Here is a 12,149-nt window from a genome sequence, read left to right on the forward strand (position 1 = left end):
TTGGGTTTCATTTCCTTCTCTCTCTCCTGTTCATTACAATTATTATTATTATTACTATTACATTTTGCTTCATTTCAATTATTAAACTGTTCTTATCTCAACCCATAGGTTCTATTTCTTTCTGATCCCCTTCACCATCCCACTGGGAAGGGGCAGTGAGGTGGCAGCTTCCTGGTGCTGAGTTGTTCTCTGGGGTTAAATCACCACATACCTGTCACAACTAAACATCTGCCAAGAGTTAAATAAATGTTCACTCACTCTTTGTACTGAGGAGAGACAGACCTGTGCTCAACTCAAAGGGACAACCAGTAACTGATCCATGAGTTTGGGGTTTGGTTTTGGTTGTTACAGTGAACACTTCTGCTTCATAGGATGTTTTTTTCTTCATTTCTCCTTCCTTTGGAATTGCTGTTCCTGTTCCTTGTCACTCATGGGCTGTGCTGCCCAGGGACTGCTAAAACCCAGCAAGGGCTTATCAGAGCTGATCCCCAGAGCTGTCTCAGCCCTTTGGGGTTCTAGGCAATAATTTGGGTTTAATTTGTCATTATCCAAACATCTTCCTAGATGGGGAATTTGGGCTTTTTTAAGGTGTCCCAAAACAAGGGTTCTTTCCAAAGAAAAGATATTGAGCTGATTGGCCTGACCAGCTGCAGCAGATCCTACAGTGCAGGATTCTTTGAAACCAGACTGATGTGGCTGCTTGGCTAAGTCAGCATGGGGGTATGGAGAGTAAAAGCTGGAGCAGGGAGGAAGATCTGGTTGGAAAATGGGAGACACTCTTCAATATTCTGCTATTAAATGATGATAACAAGATGATGCCCTTTACTGGAAGCAGAGGAAGTGCAACGAATGTTTACCTGGTTACAAACCTAGGTCTTGTTGAGAGAGGGAATCAGCAGCTTTTGGGGAGTGAAATTCCAGCTGGTTTTAGTCCTGTCTTCCTTGCACAGTCTCAGAGTCAATACCCAATACCAGCTTAATAAACCATTAAAAATGCCTAAGTCCTATCTAAACCTTTGAATCTGGTAATCAGAGAATCACAGAATGGCTTGGGCTGGAAAGAGCCTTGAAGAGCATCTGGTTCCACCCCCTGCCATGGCAGGGACACCTTCCACTGTCCCAGGCTGCTCCAAGCCCCATCCAGCCTGGCCTTGGGCACTGCCAGGGATCCAGGGGCAGCCCCAGCTGCTCTGGGCACCCTGTGCCAGGGCCTCAGCACTCTCTGAGTAAAGAATTTCTTCCTTATATGTAACCTAAATATCTTCTCTTTAATTTTAAAACTATTTCCAGCAAGTGATGGAGCACAGACTCACATCTTAACATTTCCAGCACTTGGTTGTGGTTTCTGCATTGTTCTGCTGGGGCCGTGCTCAGTGCTGATCATAATTTGTGGCTGGCATTGAAATAGGCTCAGGGAGGAGCTGCTGGTTGGCTTGGTGGGGGTAAGCAGAGCCAGGGTGCTCACCTTGGCAGGTGGGCATGTCCCCACAGCATGGGGACCTGTGTGTCCTGCCCATGTCCCACAGCATGGGGACCTGTGTGTCCTGCCCATGTCCCACAGCATGGGGACCTCTGTGTCCTCTTGTGTCCCCACAGCATGGGGACCTGTGTGTCCTGCCCATGTCCCACAGCATGGGGACCTCTGTGTCCTCTTGTGTCCCCACAGCATGGGGACCTCTGTGTCCTGCTCATGTCCCACAGCATGGGGACCTCTGTGTCCTGCCCATGTCCCCACAGCATGGGGACATCTCTGTCCTGCCTGTGTCCCCACAGCATGGGGACCTGTGTGTCCTGCCCTGTGCAAGGCCAGCTCAGGCCTGTGTGTTGTGCTGCCTGCTCTCACCCAAAGAGATGCCAGCCCCCGCCGTCATTGGCATCTCCTTACGAAGAAACGCAGCTACGTCTTATCAGATAAGCAGGAGAACATTTCTGATAAAGATATGAAGACAAAGTCTTTTAGATAAGATTTGTGTGATTTATGAGGCCTCTGAAAACAGCCTGTTCTTAGAGGTTTACAGCCACTCCCGTGATGCAGGACAGAGTCCTTGTGCGTCAGCCCGGTGGCAGATGTCAGCTGAAGGATGTGCTGAGTTACCCCAGCTCCGTGTGCCAGCACAACTGGCCAAACCTGGACCCTGGCTGAGGTTCCTGTGCCACTGCTCCTCCTGGCTGCTCACAAACTGGGTGTCAGTGCCATTGTGTGTCACTGGATGCGACGCCCTGGAGGCATTGTTGAAGGAGCGGCTCTGTGTGCCTTGCAGCCTGCTGCATGTCTGTCTGCAGGCGCTTTGCCGTGGTTATTTATTGCTTTTCCTTCAGCTTGTGCACAGCTGAGCAAACGAAAGCTCGTTCCTTCCAGGGTTTGCACGAAGCACCTCGGAGCCAGCTTGAACAAGCAGCCTCAGCCTTGCTCTGCACACTGTCAGGAGAGAGGAAAGCAAAGTCCCTTCCTGCAAAGGGAACTGGAAAAAATAGTCGTCTTATTAATAAGTCAATTGGCAATTGACTTATTAATGTAATTTTTAAACTTTATTTGAGGGCTCCTGGCACAGATTACCACTCTGTAGCCCTGCCTGTTTTGTCCTGAGCTGGGTCATGGCTGTTCCCCCTGGCCAGCTCAGGATGTGGGGTCAGCCCTGACAGATGTGGCAGGTCCCACTTGGGGCATCCTCCCACTCCCAGGAGCAGTGGCTGCATGTGCTGGCCCCGTGAATTTCTGTTCATGGAATAATGTTAATTTCTGAACTATTTACTACAGGAAAGTGAAAGACATGTAGGAGTAATAAGGCCATCAGGTTATGTCATGGTCACCAGGTGTTTGACCATCCTACCTAGTGGTGAGTGCCACCTTCCTCACGGCCGCAGAGATCTGTGTCTGGCTGACAAACAACCCGTGCTCCTGGTTCAAAGCTACCTGTGCCAGCCCTTCTTCTGTCCCTAGGGCACAGTGTGGCTCCCTGTACCCTTCCAGGGTGTACAAGAGCTCTGTGGCCCTGCAGCCCGTGGTGCAGAACCACATTGTCAGCATGCAGTTGTGTTCCTGTGCTCTCTCTCACAGTGGGAAGGATGCACCCTGTGAGAGGAGCCAGGGTGCAGCACCTTCATTGTTCTGGCCAGCACACACCCCAAGCACCTGAAGTCATCACTTGCAGATTGTTATCCTGCACTTCTGCCATGTGCAGTAGCCACCTGCCTCTTCTGATTACAAGAGCAGTGAGACCTGGCAGGGAAGGGCCGTGGCTTCCCAAAGACAGAGGGTTTGAGGGTTTAAAGACAATTAGCCTTGATCCTTCTGTGTATGGCACATGGCTCTGGTCCAGCGTGGGACTCAGAGGGCAGCAGCCCCCAGCTGGGCAGCGTTTCAGTGTTGATTTAAGCTTTTCCACCGGGCATGAGGCATTTGCCAAGATCCTGTTAATTTAACAAACCTTTGGAGCGATCGCTGCCCTGCAAGCCACGCTGGGAAAACAACATCCCCTCGGGCAGGCAGATCAGCATCCAGCCCAGGAGCGGCAGTGGAACATCCCTGTGTGAGCAGAGATGAATGAAATGATGCTAAAAGCCATGTAAGGGGGAGCCCAGAGCTGTGAGCGTGGTGGATCCTCCCTGGGCTGGGGCTCAGGTGAGCTCGTCGCGATGAGCAGGGCTCTGGCTCTGCCAGCAAAGCCTACAAAGAGCACATGCATTACTTATTTATGCAGCCCTGGTGTGACGGCGTGCTGCACAAAAGCTCAAATGACAGTAATTAGAATGGATCTGCACTCAGTGACCCAGGGAAAAGTGAAAACCTGGGAAGATAATCGCAAGCGAAAGAGGCAACGCACGCCGCAAAACAGCGATGCTTACAATTTGAATGAGGAAACAAGCTCCTAAAGCAAACTAGCTCCTGGAAATCCCATTAATGCTGACAAATATCCAGCTCCAGGATTGGGGAAGTATCACAGCCAACATCTGTTCAGGTAAATAATGAGGATGAATCCAGTTGCTGTTTGGAAATGCTGCCTGCTCCCCTGCTTGAGGTGAGCCTGTTAATGTTCTCTGCCTGGTAAAAGCACCTGTGCTCGTTACAGTGCTAACAATTATAATATTCTCTGTGCTCAGGGATTAGGGAACACCTGGCTCCCACATTAACTGCAGCACCGACAATAATCCCCACCCCTCGTGTTAGGGATGATGGATTGCCAGAGGAGAGCTGGGAGTGGTTTTAAACTAAAAGAGGAGAGATTTAGATTAGATGTTAGCCCTGGCACAGCTTGCCCAGAGCAGCTGTGGCTGCCCCATCCCTGAAATTGTTCAAAGCCAGCTTGAACAGGGCTTGGAGCAACCTGGTCTAGTGGGAGGTGTCCTGCCTGTGGCAGGGGTAGGAACCAGAGGGGCTTTGAGGTCCCTTCCAACCCAAACCATCCTGTGATTCAATGAAAAGAGGTGAGATTACAGTACATTCGAGTCTGGATTCTGTTTTGATATGCTGCCTGTTCCAGCTGACTGTTCCAGGTCAGATTTTAAATCTGAACAAATTTTGTCCTGTGATGTCTCTTGAATCTGTCTTGGGTTTGTTTACTTTTCATAAGGAGGCTCAGCTCACGAGCTGAAGAAGTCCTGAAAGGTCCCCCCTGAAGACAACTTTGCCCTCAGTTGGCTGGAGCAGTGACTTATTCAGCATCACCACTTTGCAGGCATCCAGCATAAATAGTTTATAGCCATGAAAACAGTCCTGGAAAAGAGCCCTTCTCATCCAGGAGTGCTGGAAGCATCACAGGGGCTTTGGACATGGCAGCCCTGTGGACTCTCTGAGCTTTTCTGGCTGGCTTTGAGTTTTGTGAAGATAAGTGGAGATGGATCAGACTCGTGACTCCAGCAGGACATGTGGGATGGTGTGTGCCTTTGGAGAGCAGCCTCTCCTCCTGCATCCTTGGTGACACCACGTGGCACTGTCTCAGCTCCCTCAGTACAGGAAAATAAGGACAATTTGGCCCAAGCTGCCTCTTGGCCAGAGAACAAAGCTGTAGCTGGGTGAGGAGAATGTTCCAGGCTGCTCCACATGCACGGGGAGTGGCAGTGGATCAGGGCTGGGTCAGATGCTGTTCCAGGGTTTTATTCATGTGTAAAGGAAGCTAGCAGCTCTGTGTGTGAGCCCAGGGGTCCTGCCCTGCTGGATGTGAACATTTTTGGGACAAAACCTGCTGCTTTTCAGTGTGCCAGTGAGAGCAAGTCCACCCGAGCTATCACCCAGAAGTTGACTCCTGTTGAATTTTCTCTGTCGTTAGTCCCAGTGCTGAGGGGATCGTGGTCCATCCTTGTCCATCCCAGTGGTTTTCATCTGGGACAGGCCACTTGGGATGGTGGAAGGTGTCCCTGCCCACGGCAGGAGGTGGAACAAGGTGATCTTTAAGGTTTCTTCCATACCAAACCTTTTCACAATTATATGATAAAGAAGGGGCACAGCTAAAGAGGGAAGGCTTTTTCCTGGGTTGGAGTGCTTTGGCTGGAGCCTGGTGTGCATAAACCAGCCCGGAGTGAGCAAGCTGGGATCACTTTGATCCCCAGAGCATGCAGAGCTGCATTTCCAGGTCCCAGTGCCACCCTTGCCATCCTCCATGGGGTTCTCTGCCTGCAATAGGACACCAGAATTTCTCTCTTGGCTCTATTTGCTGACCAAGGGCAGCGCTGCAGCGGGACAAACTGCAGGAAGGAAAAGCTGGAAGAGATCCTACTTACTTTCTATTGTTTTATCCTTATAGTAGAATTTTTATTTTTTTTTTCTTTTCATGTTAAGTGTGTTAAATGTTTCAGAAGTGACAGGGCTGGGCTGGGACCCAGCACATGCAGGAGAACAAAGCGTGTCAGCGAGTCCCTTGTCCCTGGGCTGGCTGACAACCCTCTGTTCTGGCTAATTTTTGGTGTCATCAATCACAAGCAACCAGACAGCAGCCTCGGTGTGCCCTGTGTGCACCGTGGAGCTCATTGAGTGACCTATTAGTGCTTCCAGTTAATTCTGGTGACATATTTATAGCAGGGAGATCTACAGCGCCGATTTCCTACAGGACACATCAGCCTTTGACATCAGATTAAGTTATAGAGTCCCTTTTCCTGGCTGGATCAATAGGCAGAGTCAAACAGAGCCTCGTCTATATGCAGATGAGGAGGATTAGATTGAAATCGGCAAATGTCAGTAATGGCTGTTTTTCCCAGTGAGGGAAGAATAGGCAAGGAAAAATTTCCATCATTAATAATTGAAGTTTATAGAAGGGGGGGAGAAAAAAAAGAAATGAACGTATCATATACCGCTCCTGCAGATAGCAGGGCCCTGCTTTTGCTGATAATTCTGTCTGGCAGACAAGTGCTAAAAAATTATTATGATTATCACTGGGTTTCTGAATCTGTTATGAGTCTTCTGCAGTCATGGAATATTTTAACAAATGCCCTTTTGTAGCAGAGCTGAAAATACTATCAGTAGCACGAAAGTGTCCATAGAAAAATATGGACAAAATAGTTGGAAAGGAGAGTTGGTTTAATTTGCCAAACTGAGGGGAATAACAAATTGTGGTGGAAAGCAGGGTGGCTGGAGTGGGTGGCTGTCTCCCTCACAGCTCCCAGCATGGTGGGCACTGGCCAGCAATCCCTGATCCCATGGGAGAGCACTGGGGCTTGCTGGGTGTCACAGTGCTGCTCCAAGGGGCTGCCCAGGGGTGACAGAAACCTCCAGAGGCAGTTAAAAAAGAGCCTTTTGTATCTGTTGGCAGCACAATGTGTGAAAATGCAGAATTCTACGGGCTTGAGGAAGACTTTTCTGCTCTATTTTGTGTTTTCAGAGAAGGCTCCCAGTGGTAGCCCAGAGTTTTCATGTGCAAGCCATACCTGTCTGTTGTGCTGGCAGGGACCCTGCAAGTGTCCATAAAACATTTTGGTCCCCCTTTCATTGCTGCTACTCTTCCTGCTGGCAGTAATTTCTCCAGTCTGCACAGCACTAGAGGTCGTGGTGCTCTGCAGCAAAGATCTGTGCACCCCTGGCTTCCATGAACCTTAATCCCAGCAAGCATTCCAACAACAACAGCCCGTGCAAATCACGCAGGAAATATTACATGGGAAGGAGTCAGCGTGGATTTCTAATTAACTGAATTTGCAACTGGTGCACACAAGTTAAAGGGCATGTGATTTATCACCTGTCAGTAAAAATATTGGTTGTAGCTTGTTCTTCCTGTGCTGTGCTGTGTGCAGAGCTCAGCTGGGGAGTTAAAGGGCATCTTATTTGTCACCTGCCATGAGCCATAGTGGTTAGAGCATCACAGCTGGGGTGGCACAGACACCACGCTCCCATTGCCACCCAATGGCTGTGGCCTGGGTGCTGCTCCAGCAGAGAGATGGGGGAAAGACTTTGAATAAACAGGTAAGGACGAGTGACAGTGGCTTTACCCAGCTGGGAGGGAGCAGCAGAGAGCTGTCAGGGCAAGGTGAGGCACCATGAGCCTGGTGGTTCCTCAAGAGTGTTGGTTCCATCCTTGGCAGTGTCCAAGGCCAGGTTGGACAGGGCTTGGAACAACCTGGTCTAGTGGAAGGTGTCTCTGTCCATGGCATGGTTGGAATGAGATTACATTTAAGGTCCTTTCCCTCCCAAACTATTCTATGATAATTCTGTAAATTAACTCTTCTTCATTGTCCGTGGAGGTTTGGGTTTGTTGAGACTGAACTTTAGGAAGACCTTTTAATTCCAAACTCCTTCCTACATATTAGGAGCTCTGCTTGTGCTTCCTGGCCTGAGCAAAGCTTAAATTTTTAGTACTTTCAAGACCTAGATCCTTCCTATTCCCAGCAAAAAGAGGAAGGAGCTCAAGCTGTGTGTGGATGGTGTGGCCTGTTCCCTGTTGGATTCCAATGCCATGTGTTCTGATGCAGGAATTTCAGAGCCATTTTAGCATGACCTAATCAGCCCAGTTCTCTCCCTGTGTCAGATTCCAGTGTCCAGGGATTTGTGAAGAAATCTGTGGGAACCAAGTGTTGCCTGTGCATGGAAGCTTGGGGTTCCAGCCTTTGGCATCAACACGTTGCTGCAAGTGTCACTCTGCATTTTTTGTGTCTGTGGGCTCCTCTTTGCCACCTGCTAGACTCGAGGAAAGGTTTGGCTTTTACATGCTTTTCTCAGGAATAAGATGCCCTCTGAGAAGCAGCAGCTGTAGGTGGAAGTGGAATAGATGAGTTCCTGTTCTTCCCTGTGAGTCCACACTGCAGCAATGGCCCTGACAGGCACAGGAGTTGTTCTGCTGGAGAGAAATCCTGTGCAATGCTTCTTCCCAGCTCCTCATGACCTTCAACAGGCACTTTGGGTAGCCCATCCCCTCCTGGGGTTTGCTGGTCTCTGCCACTTCAGATTTAGGGATCAGTGGTGTGAGAAGCGAGGCCCACACAGTTCACACAGCTGGGGTCCACCAGAACATCAACCTGTTGTGCCTGGACCATTCTAAGCTTAGCTGTTAAGATAGACTGGGGTGAGGTTTGTGTGTTCCTGGAGTATCTAATGGAAAATCCTGAAAACTTTTCTCTCGCTGTTTGTGTGTGCAGTCATTGCTGTTGGCTGCAAACTCGGAGGATCAGTGAGAAAGCTCTGTGGACCACAAAAACCTCATTACCTAATGTCTGGAAATAAAGACAAGTACGAGTTCAAGTAGGAGCTACAGTAAATCATGAGGCTCTTGAGGATGGAGGAAATTCTTTTAAGTGGGTTTTAATTACCAAGCTCAAAAAATCTCCCAGCCCAATTGCTGAGTAGAAGTCGGTGCTGACTGGAAAGGTTGGATGCTGAACCTGATGTTTTCAACTGAATTGGTTCTTGGATGAGGCTTCCAAAAAGCTCTCAGGTGATGAGCACCTCAGGATGGTGGGAAATTGTTCCTCACCTGGCTGCTCCCCATCCTGCAGGTGAGTTAGAGCAGGCCCTGTGAGGAGCAGGGGGTGAAGCCCTTCTCCAGCTCATCACCCAGCTCTTCTCCTGGGCTCTCCACTGGAGTCTTGCCCTAGTTCCACTTTTCTGCTGTGTCCATCTCACCTTTAGCTCTGCTCCTCACAGTCCCTGTCACCCACATGCCATGATTTAATTGCTTTGGGGTTTGAATTTTTAAAGTTTTTAGTCTTCCTCGTGCTTTGTGTTCTGAGTGTTTTGCAAATGTGGGCAATTATTTTTCGGGGCAACCAAAGTGCCCTACTAACAAGGGAAATATTCCATCAGCTCGGAGTCTTTTCCACATAAAATAAAAGTCTGGTGGGGTCTTCCACATTCCAGGGTCTCAGAAGGAGTGCAGGTATGAGAAACAGGCAATGCAACAGCTTTCTGCTGCTCCCTCAGCTGAAGGATGGAAGGAATCAAGGTAACACGTGTGTTTGACAGGGAATACTTTGTGTACTTGTGTAATCCGTTGATCTGAAAATTAAATCACTTTCCTCTTCATCTTCCGTGCCATTGATCTCGGAGCCATTAGTGGAGGTACAAGGTGTCACAGTGACACGTCCCCTGCTCTCACAGCCCTCACAGAGCACAGCCTGCAGCAGCAGCTGCTTTATTTGTGACTCAGCCTGGGCTGGGCTTGTCCCAAACCACTGCGAGGGAAAAAAGAAAAAAAAAAAAAAGAAAGAAAGGAGTTGTAAGACTCTTATAAATTCAGTCCATCTTCCATAATAGTTCCCCTTTCCCTGGTTTGGGAGCTGGAGGGTGGTGGGCTCTGCTCTGCTGCCTTTGAGCTGGGGCTTGTGGTTTTACCAGTCTGGAGTTGGGTGCCTGTGGCTGCAGGCAGGGGGGAAGTGGGGTGCAGGAGGCTGCAGAACAGCACCCACCTGGTCCCACAGCTCCTGCTTTCCCAGCCCTGTGCCTGCCAGGCTGCTACAGCTCCAGGGGAGCAAACTGAGCCCCCAGGCTCAGTGTTCTGTGCCTACACATAAATGTGTGGGGCTCTTGTGTTAACTCAATATACAATACCAAGTTTGTGTGTGCACATTTGCATGTGTGTACAGTGTAAGTATAATTTCCAGAGGATTTTAGCTCAGCCTCACTTACAGTTGTACTCTAATCATAGAAACACAATCAATTTGTGCTTCAGAGATGCAGACAAAAATGAAAATTTGAGAAAGTCCACCAGAGGACTTAAACAACTCCTTTATTTAAATAGTTGCTCTGTAAACAGGATTCAAGGTGACCTTATATTTAGATTATATTGTATTGAGATGTTTAGATTTGAAAGAGGGGAGATTTAGATTAGATATAAGGAATTTTTTTACTCAGAGTGTGCTGAGGCCCTGGCACAGGGTGCCCAGAGCAGCTGGGGCTGTCCCTGGATCCCTGGAAGTGTGCAAGGCCAGGCTGGATGGAACTTGGAGTAACCAGATTTAATGGAAGGTATCCCTGCCTTGAGAAGGACAATGGATGGACAAAGCATCCCAACCTTGCCATCCATCATGGCAGAGTGCTGTGGGCACCTTGCCACCACCCTCTCCTGGGGCTGGCACCCTCTCCCAGCACGTCCCCACTCAGCTTTCCAGAGAGGAAATTTTGTGCTGGTAAAGCTGTTATTTAAAACCCTCTTCTGCTGGTTTATTCCAGCTGTGAGTGATCCCTTAAAAACCACAGGCTGCTTGCCCATGAGTGCTTTTGGGATGGAGGCAGCATGAGACCTGAGCAGGGCCAGGGAGTGCTGTGCCATTGCTGGAAATAGATTAAAGGAAGGTGGGTGTTGAAAACATTGGGCAAAATAACACAGCACATGGCATTTAGGATTGAATTCAGCTGCCTTCTGGTTGTTTTATTGCATTTAATCACTATCCCACAGGGGTGGACATGACCGAAAGGAATGGGCACGCTCCCCACCACGCTGCTCCCTCTACACCTTTCCCATCACCCTCCTCCTGAGCTCCCAGGTGGATTTCCTGTGTCGAGCAGGGTGCCAGGTAACCAGGGACAGTGCCAAGCAATCAGCCCCACGACCCTGCCTGTGCAGAGCATTGTCCTGGAAAGCAGAGCTCAGGGCTCAGTGTCTCCCACCACTGGGAGGGATAAAGAGAAGGCAAGATAAAAGAAACAATAATATTTTTACACTTACTGTAACTCGGGTTCAGTTTCATGTTTCATTAATTATTGTTTTGTCACGTTAGGAGCCTGGGGAGGAAAATATTAATCACAGGTTTTGCTGAGTGCTGTTTCAGTAAGTAAATTAATTTCAGACAGGAAACTTGTTTGTGGATATTTGGCTCCTTCCCGCTGTCGGCAGGCGAGCTCGCCGTGCTTCCCGGCACCCTGCCCAGCCCCAGCCACCCCCTGCCCAACTTTTTGGCACAATTTTGCTTCAGGATTCACTGTCACCACAGCAAGAAGAGATTGCAGGTCCCCTTGGGTTTTCTTTTGCTTGTTTTTGTTTGGTTTTTGTTCTTTAATAACTTCTGGCAGGAGCCAAGACGATGAGATGCTGAGTGTCTGGGGCAGGAGGTGATAGCAGCCATGGGATGGTGCAAAAATCCAACCTGGCCTTTGCAAAACTCCTCTGGCCTGAGGCAGCTGTGTGAAAGGAATCTAACAGCCAGGACAGAGGATGGCCCCCTGCTCCTGTCCCCTCTCCATCCCAAATCCAGCTCACCCTGGCTGTACCCCACATCCCTCTCCATCATCTTCATTTGTCCACTCATGGCACTGGGGAAATTCCAAAGACACTTTTCCATCTCTTTTAATAAATCAAAGCCAGCGTTTCTTTGTCAAAGAAGAGAGCCCTGAGGTAGATCTGATTAATGGCACTCAGCATGTTCCTCACCTCCCTGCCTTAGAAGCAAACAAGGAGCAGGGTTGGCTGAGCGTGGCTCAGAGCAGTTACACCTCACTCCTCAAGGCAAACCTCCCAGGTGCTTATTTTGGGAGAGGACTTTGCATCCTTTCTCACTTGTGGAGTTTGTGACCCCAGACAAAAATAAATACCAGGTAACTGCTCCTGCTCTGGGTTATTTCTGGCAGCACCACCAAGTAACTGAATTTCAGAGGGCTGTGAGTGTGTGTGTGTATAAACCAGCAGATCTCAGTAAGATAATCAATTATATGCAAGAGGAAACCAGAACTTTTTCCATTGGTTTTATCAGATATTGTGGTCAGTCGAGGCAATTCAGAGCAACTCGGAACCCGATTA

General features: G+C 49.1%; 1 protein-coding gene and 1 long non-coding RNA gene across 2 annotated transcripts in view; both read left to right on the top strand.

Annotated features, from left to right (window-relative positions):
- Nucleotides 1–12,149, top strand: part of TOX2 (TOX high mobility group box family member 2) — a 149,713-nt gene that overhangs the window by 26,852 nt on the left and 110,712 nt on the right. The gene's annotated exons all lie outside the window — the stretch shown is intronic.
- LOC147650200 (uncharacterized) lies at nucleotides 4,176–9,626 on the top strand. The gene is made up of 2 exons (XR_015277048.1): nucleotides 4,176–4,425; nucleotides 4,572–9,626. It is a non-coding gene; the product is annotated as an uncharacterized LOC147650200 (long non-coding RNA).

This window comes from Cyanistes caeruleus, chromosome 16 (assembly GCF_971803275.1).
Source record: "Cyanistes caeruleus chromosome 16, bCyaCae1.hap1.1, whole genome shotgun sequence".
Classification (NCBI taxonomy): Eukaryota; Metazoa; Chordata; class Aves; order Passeriformes; family Paridae; genus Cyanistes; species Cyanistes caeruleus.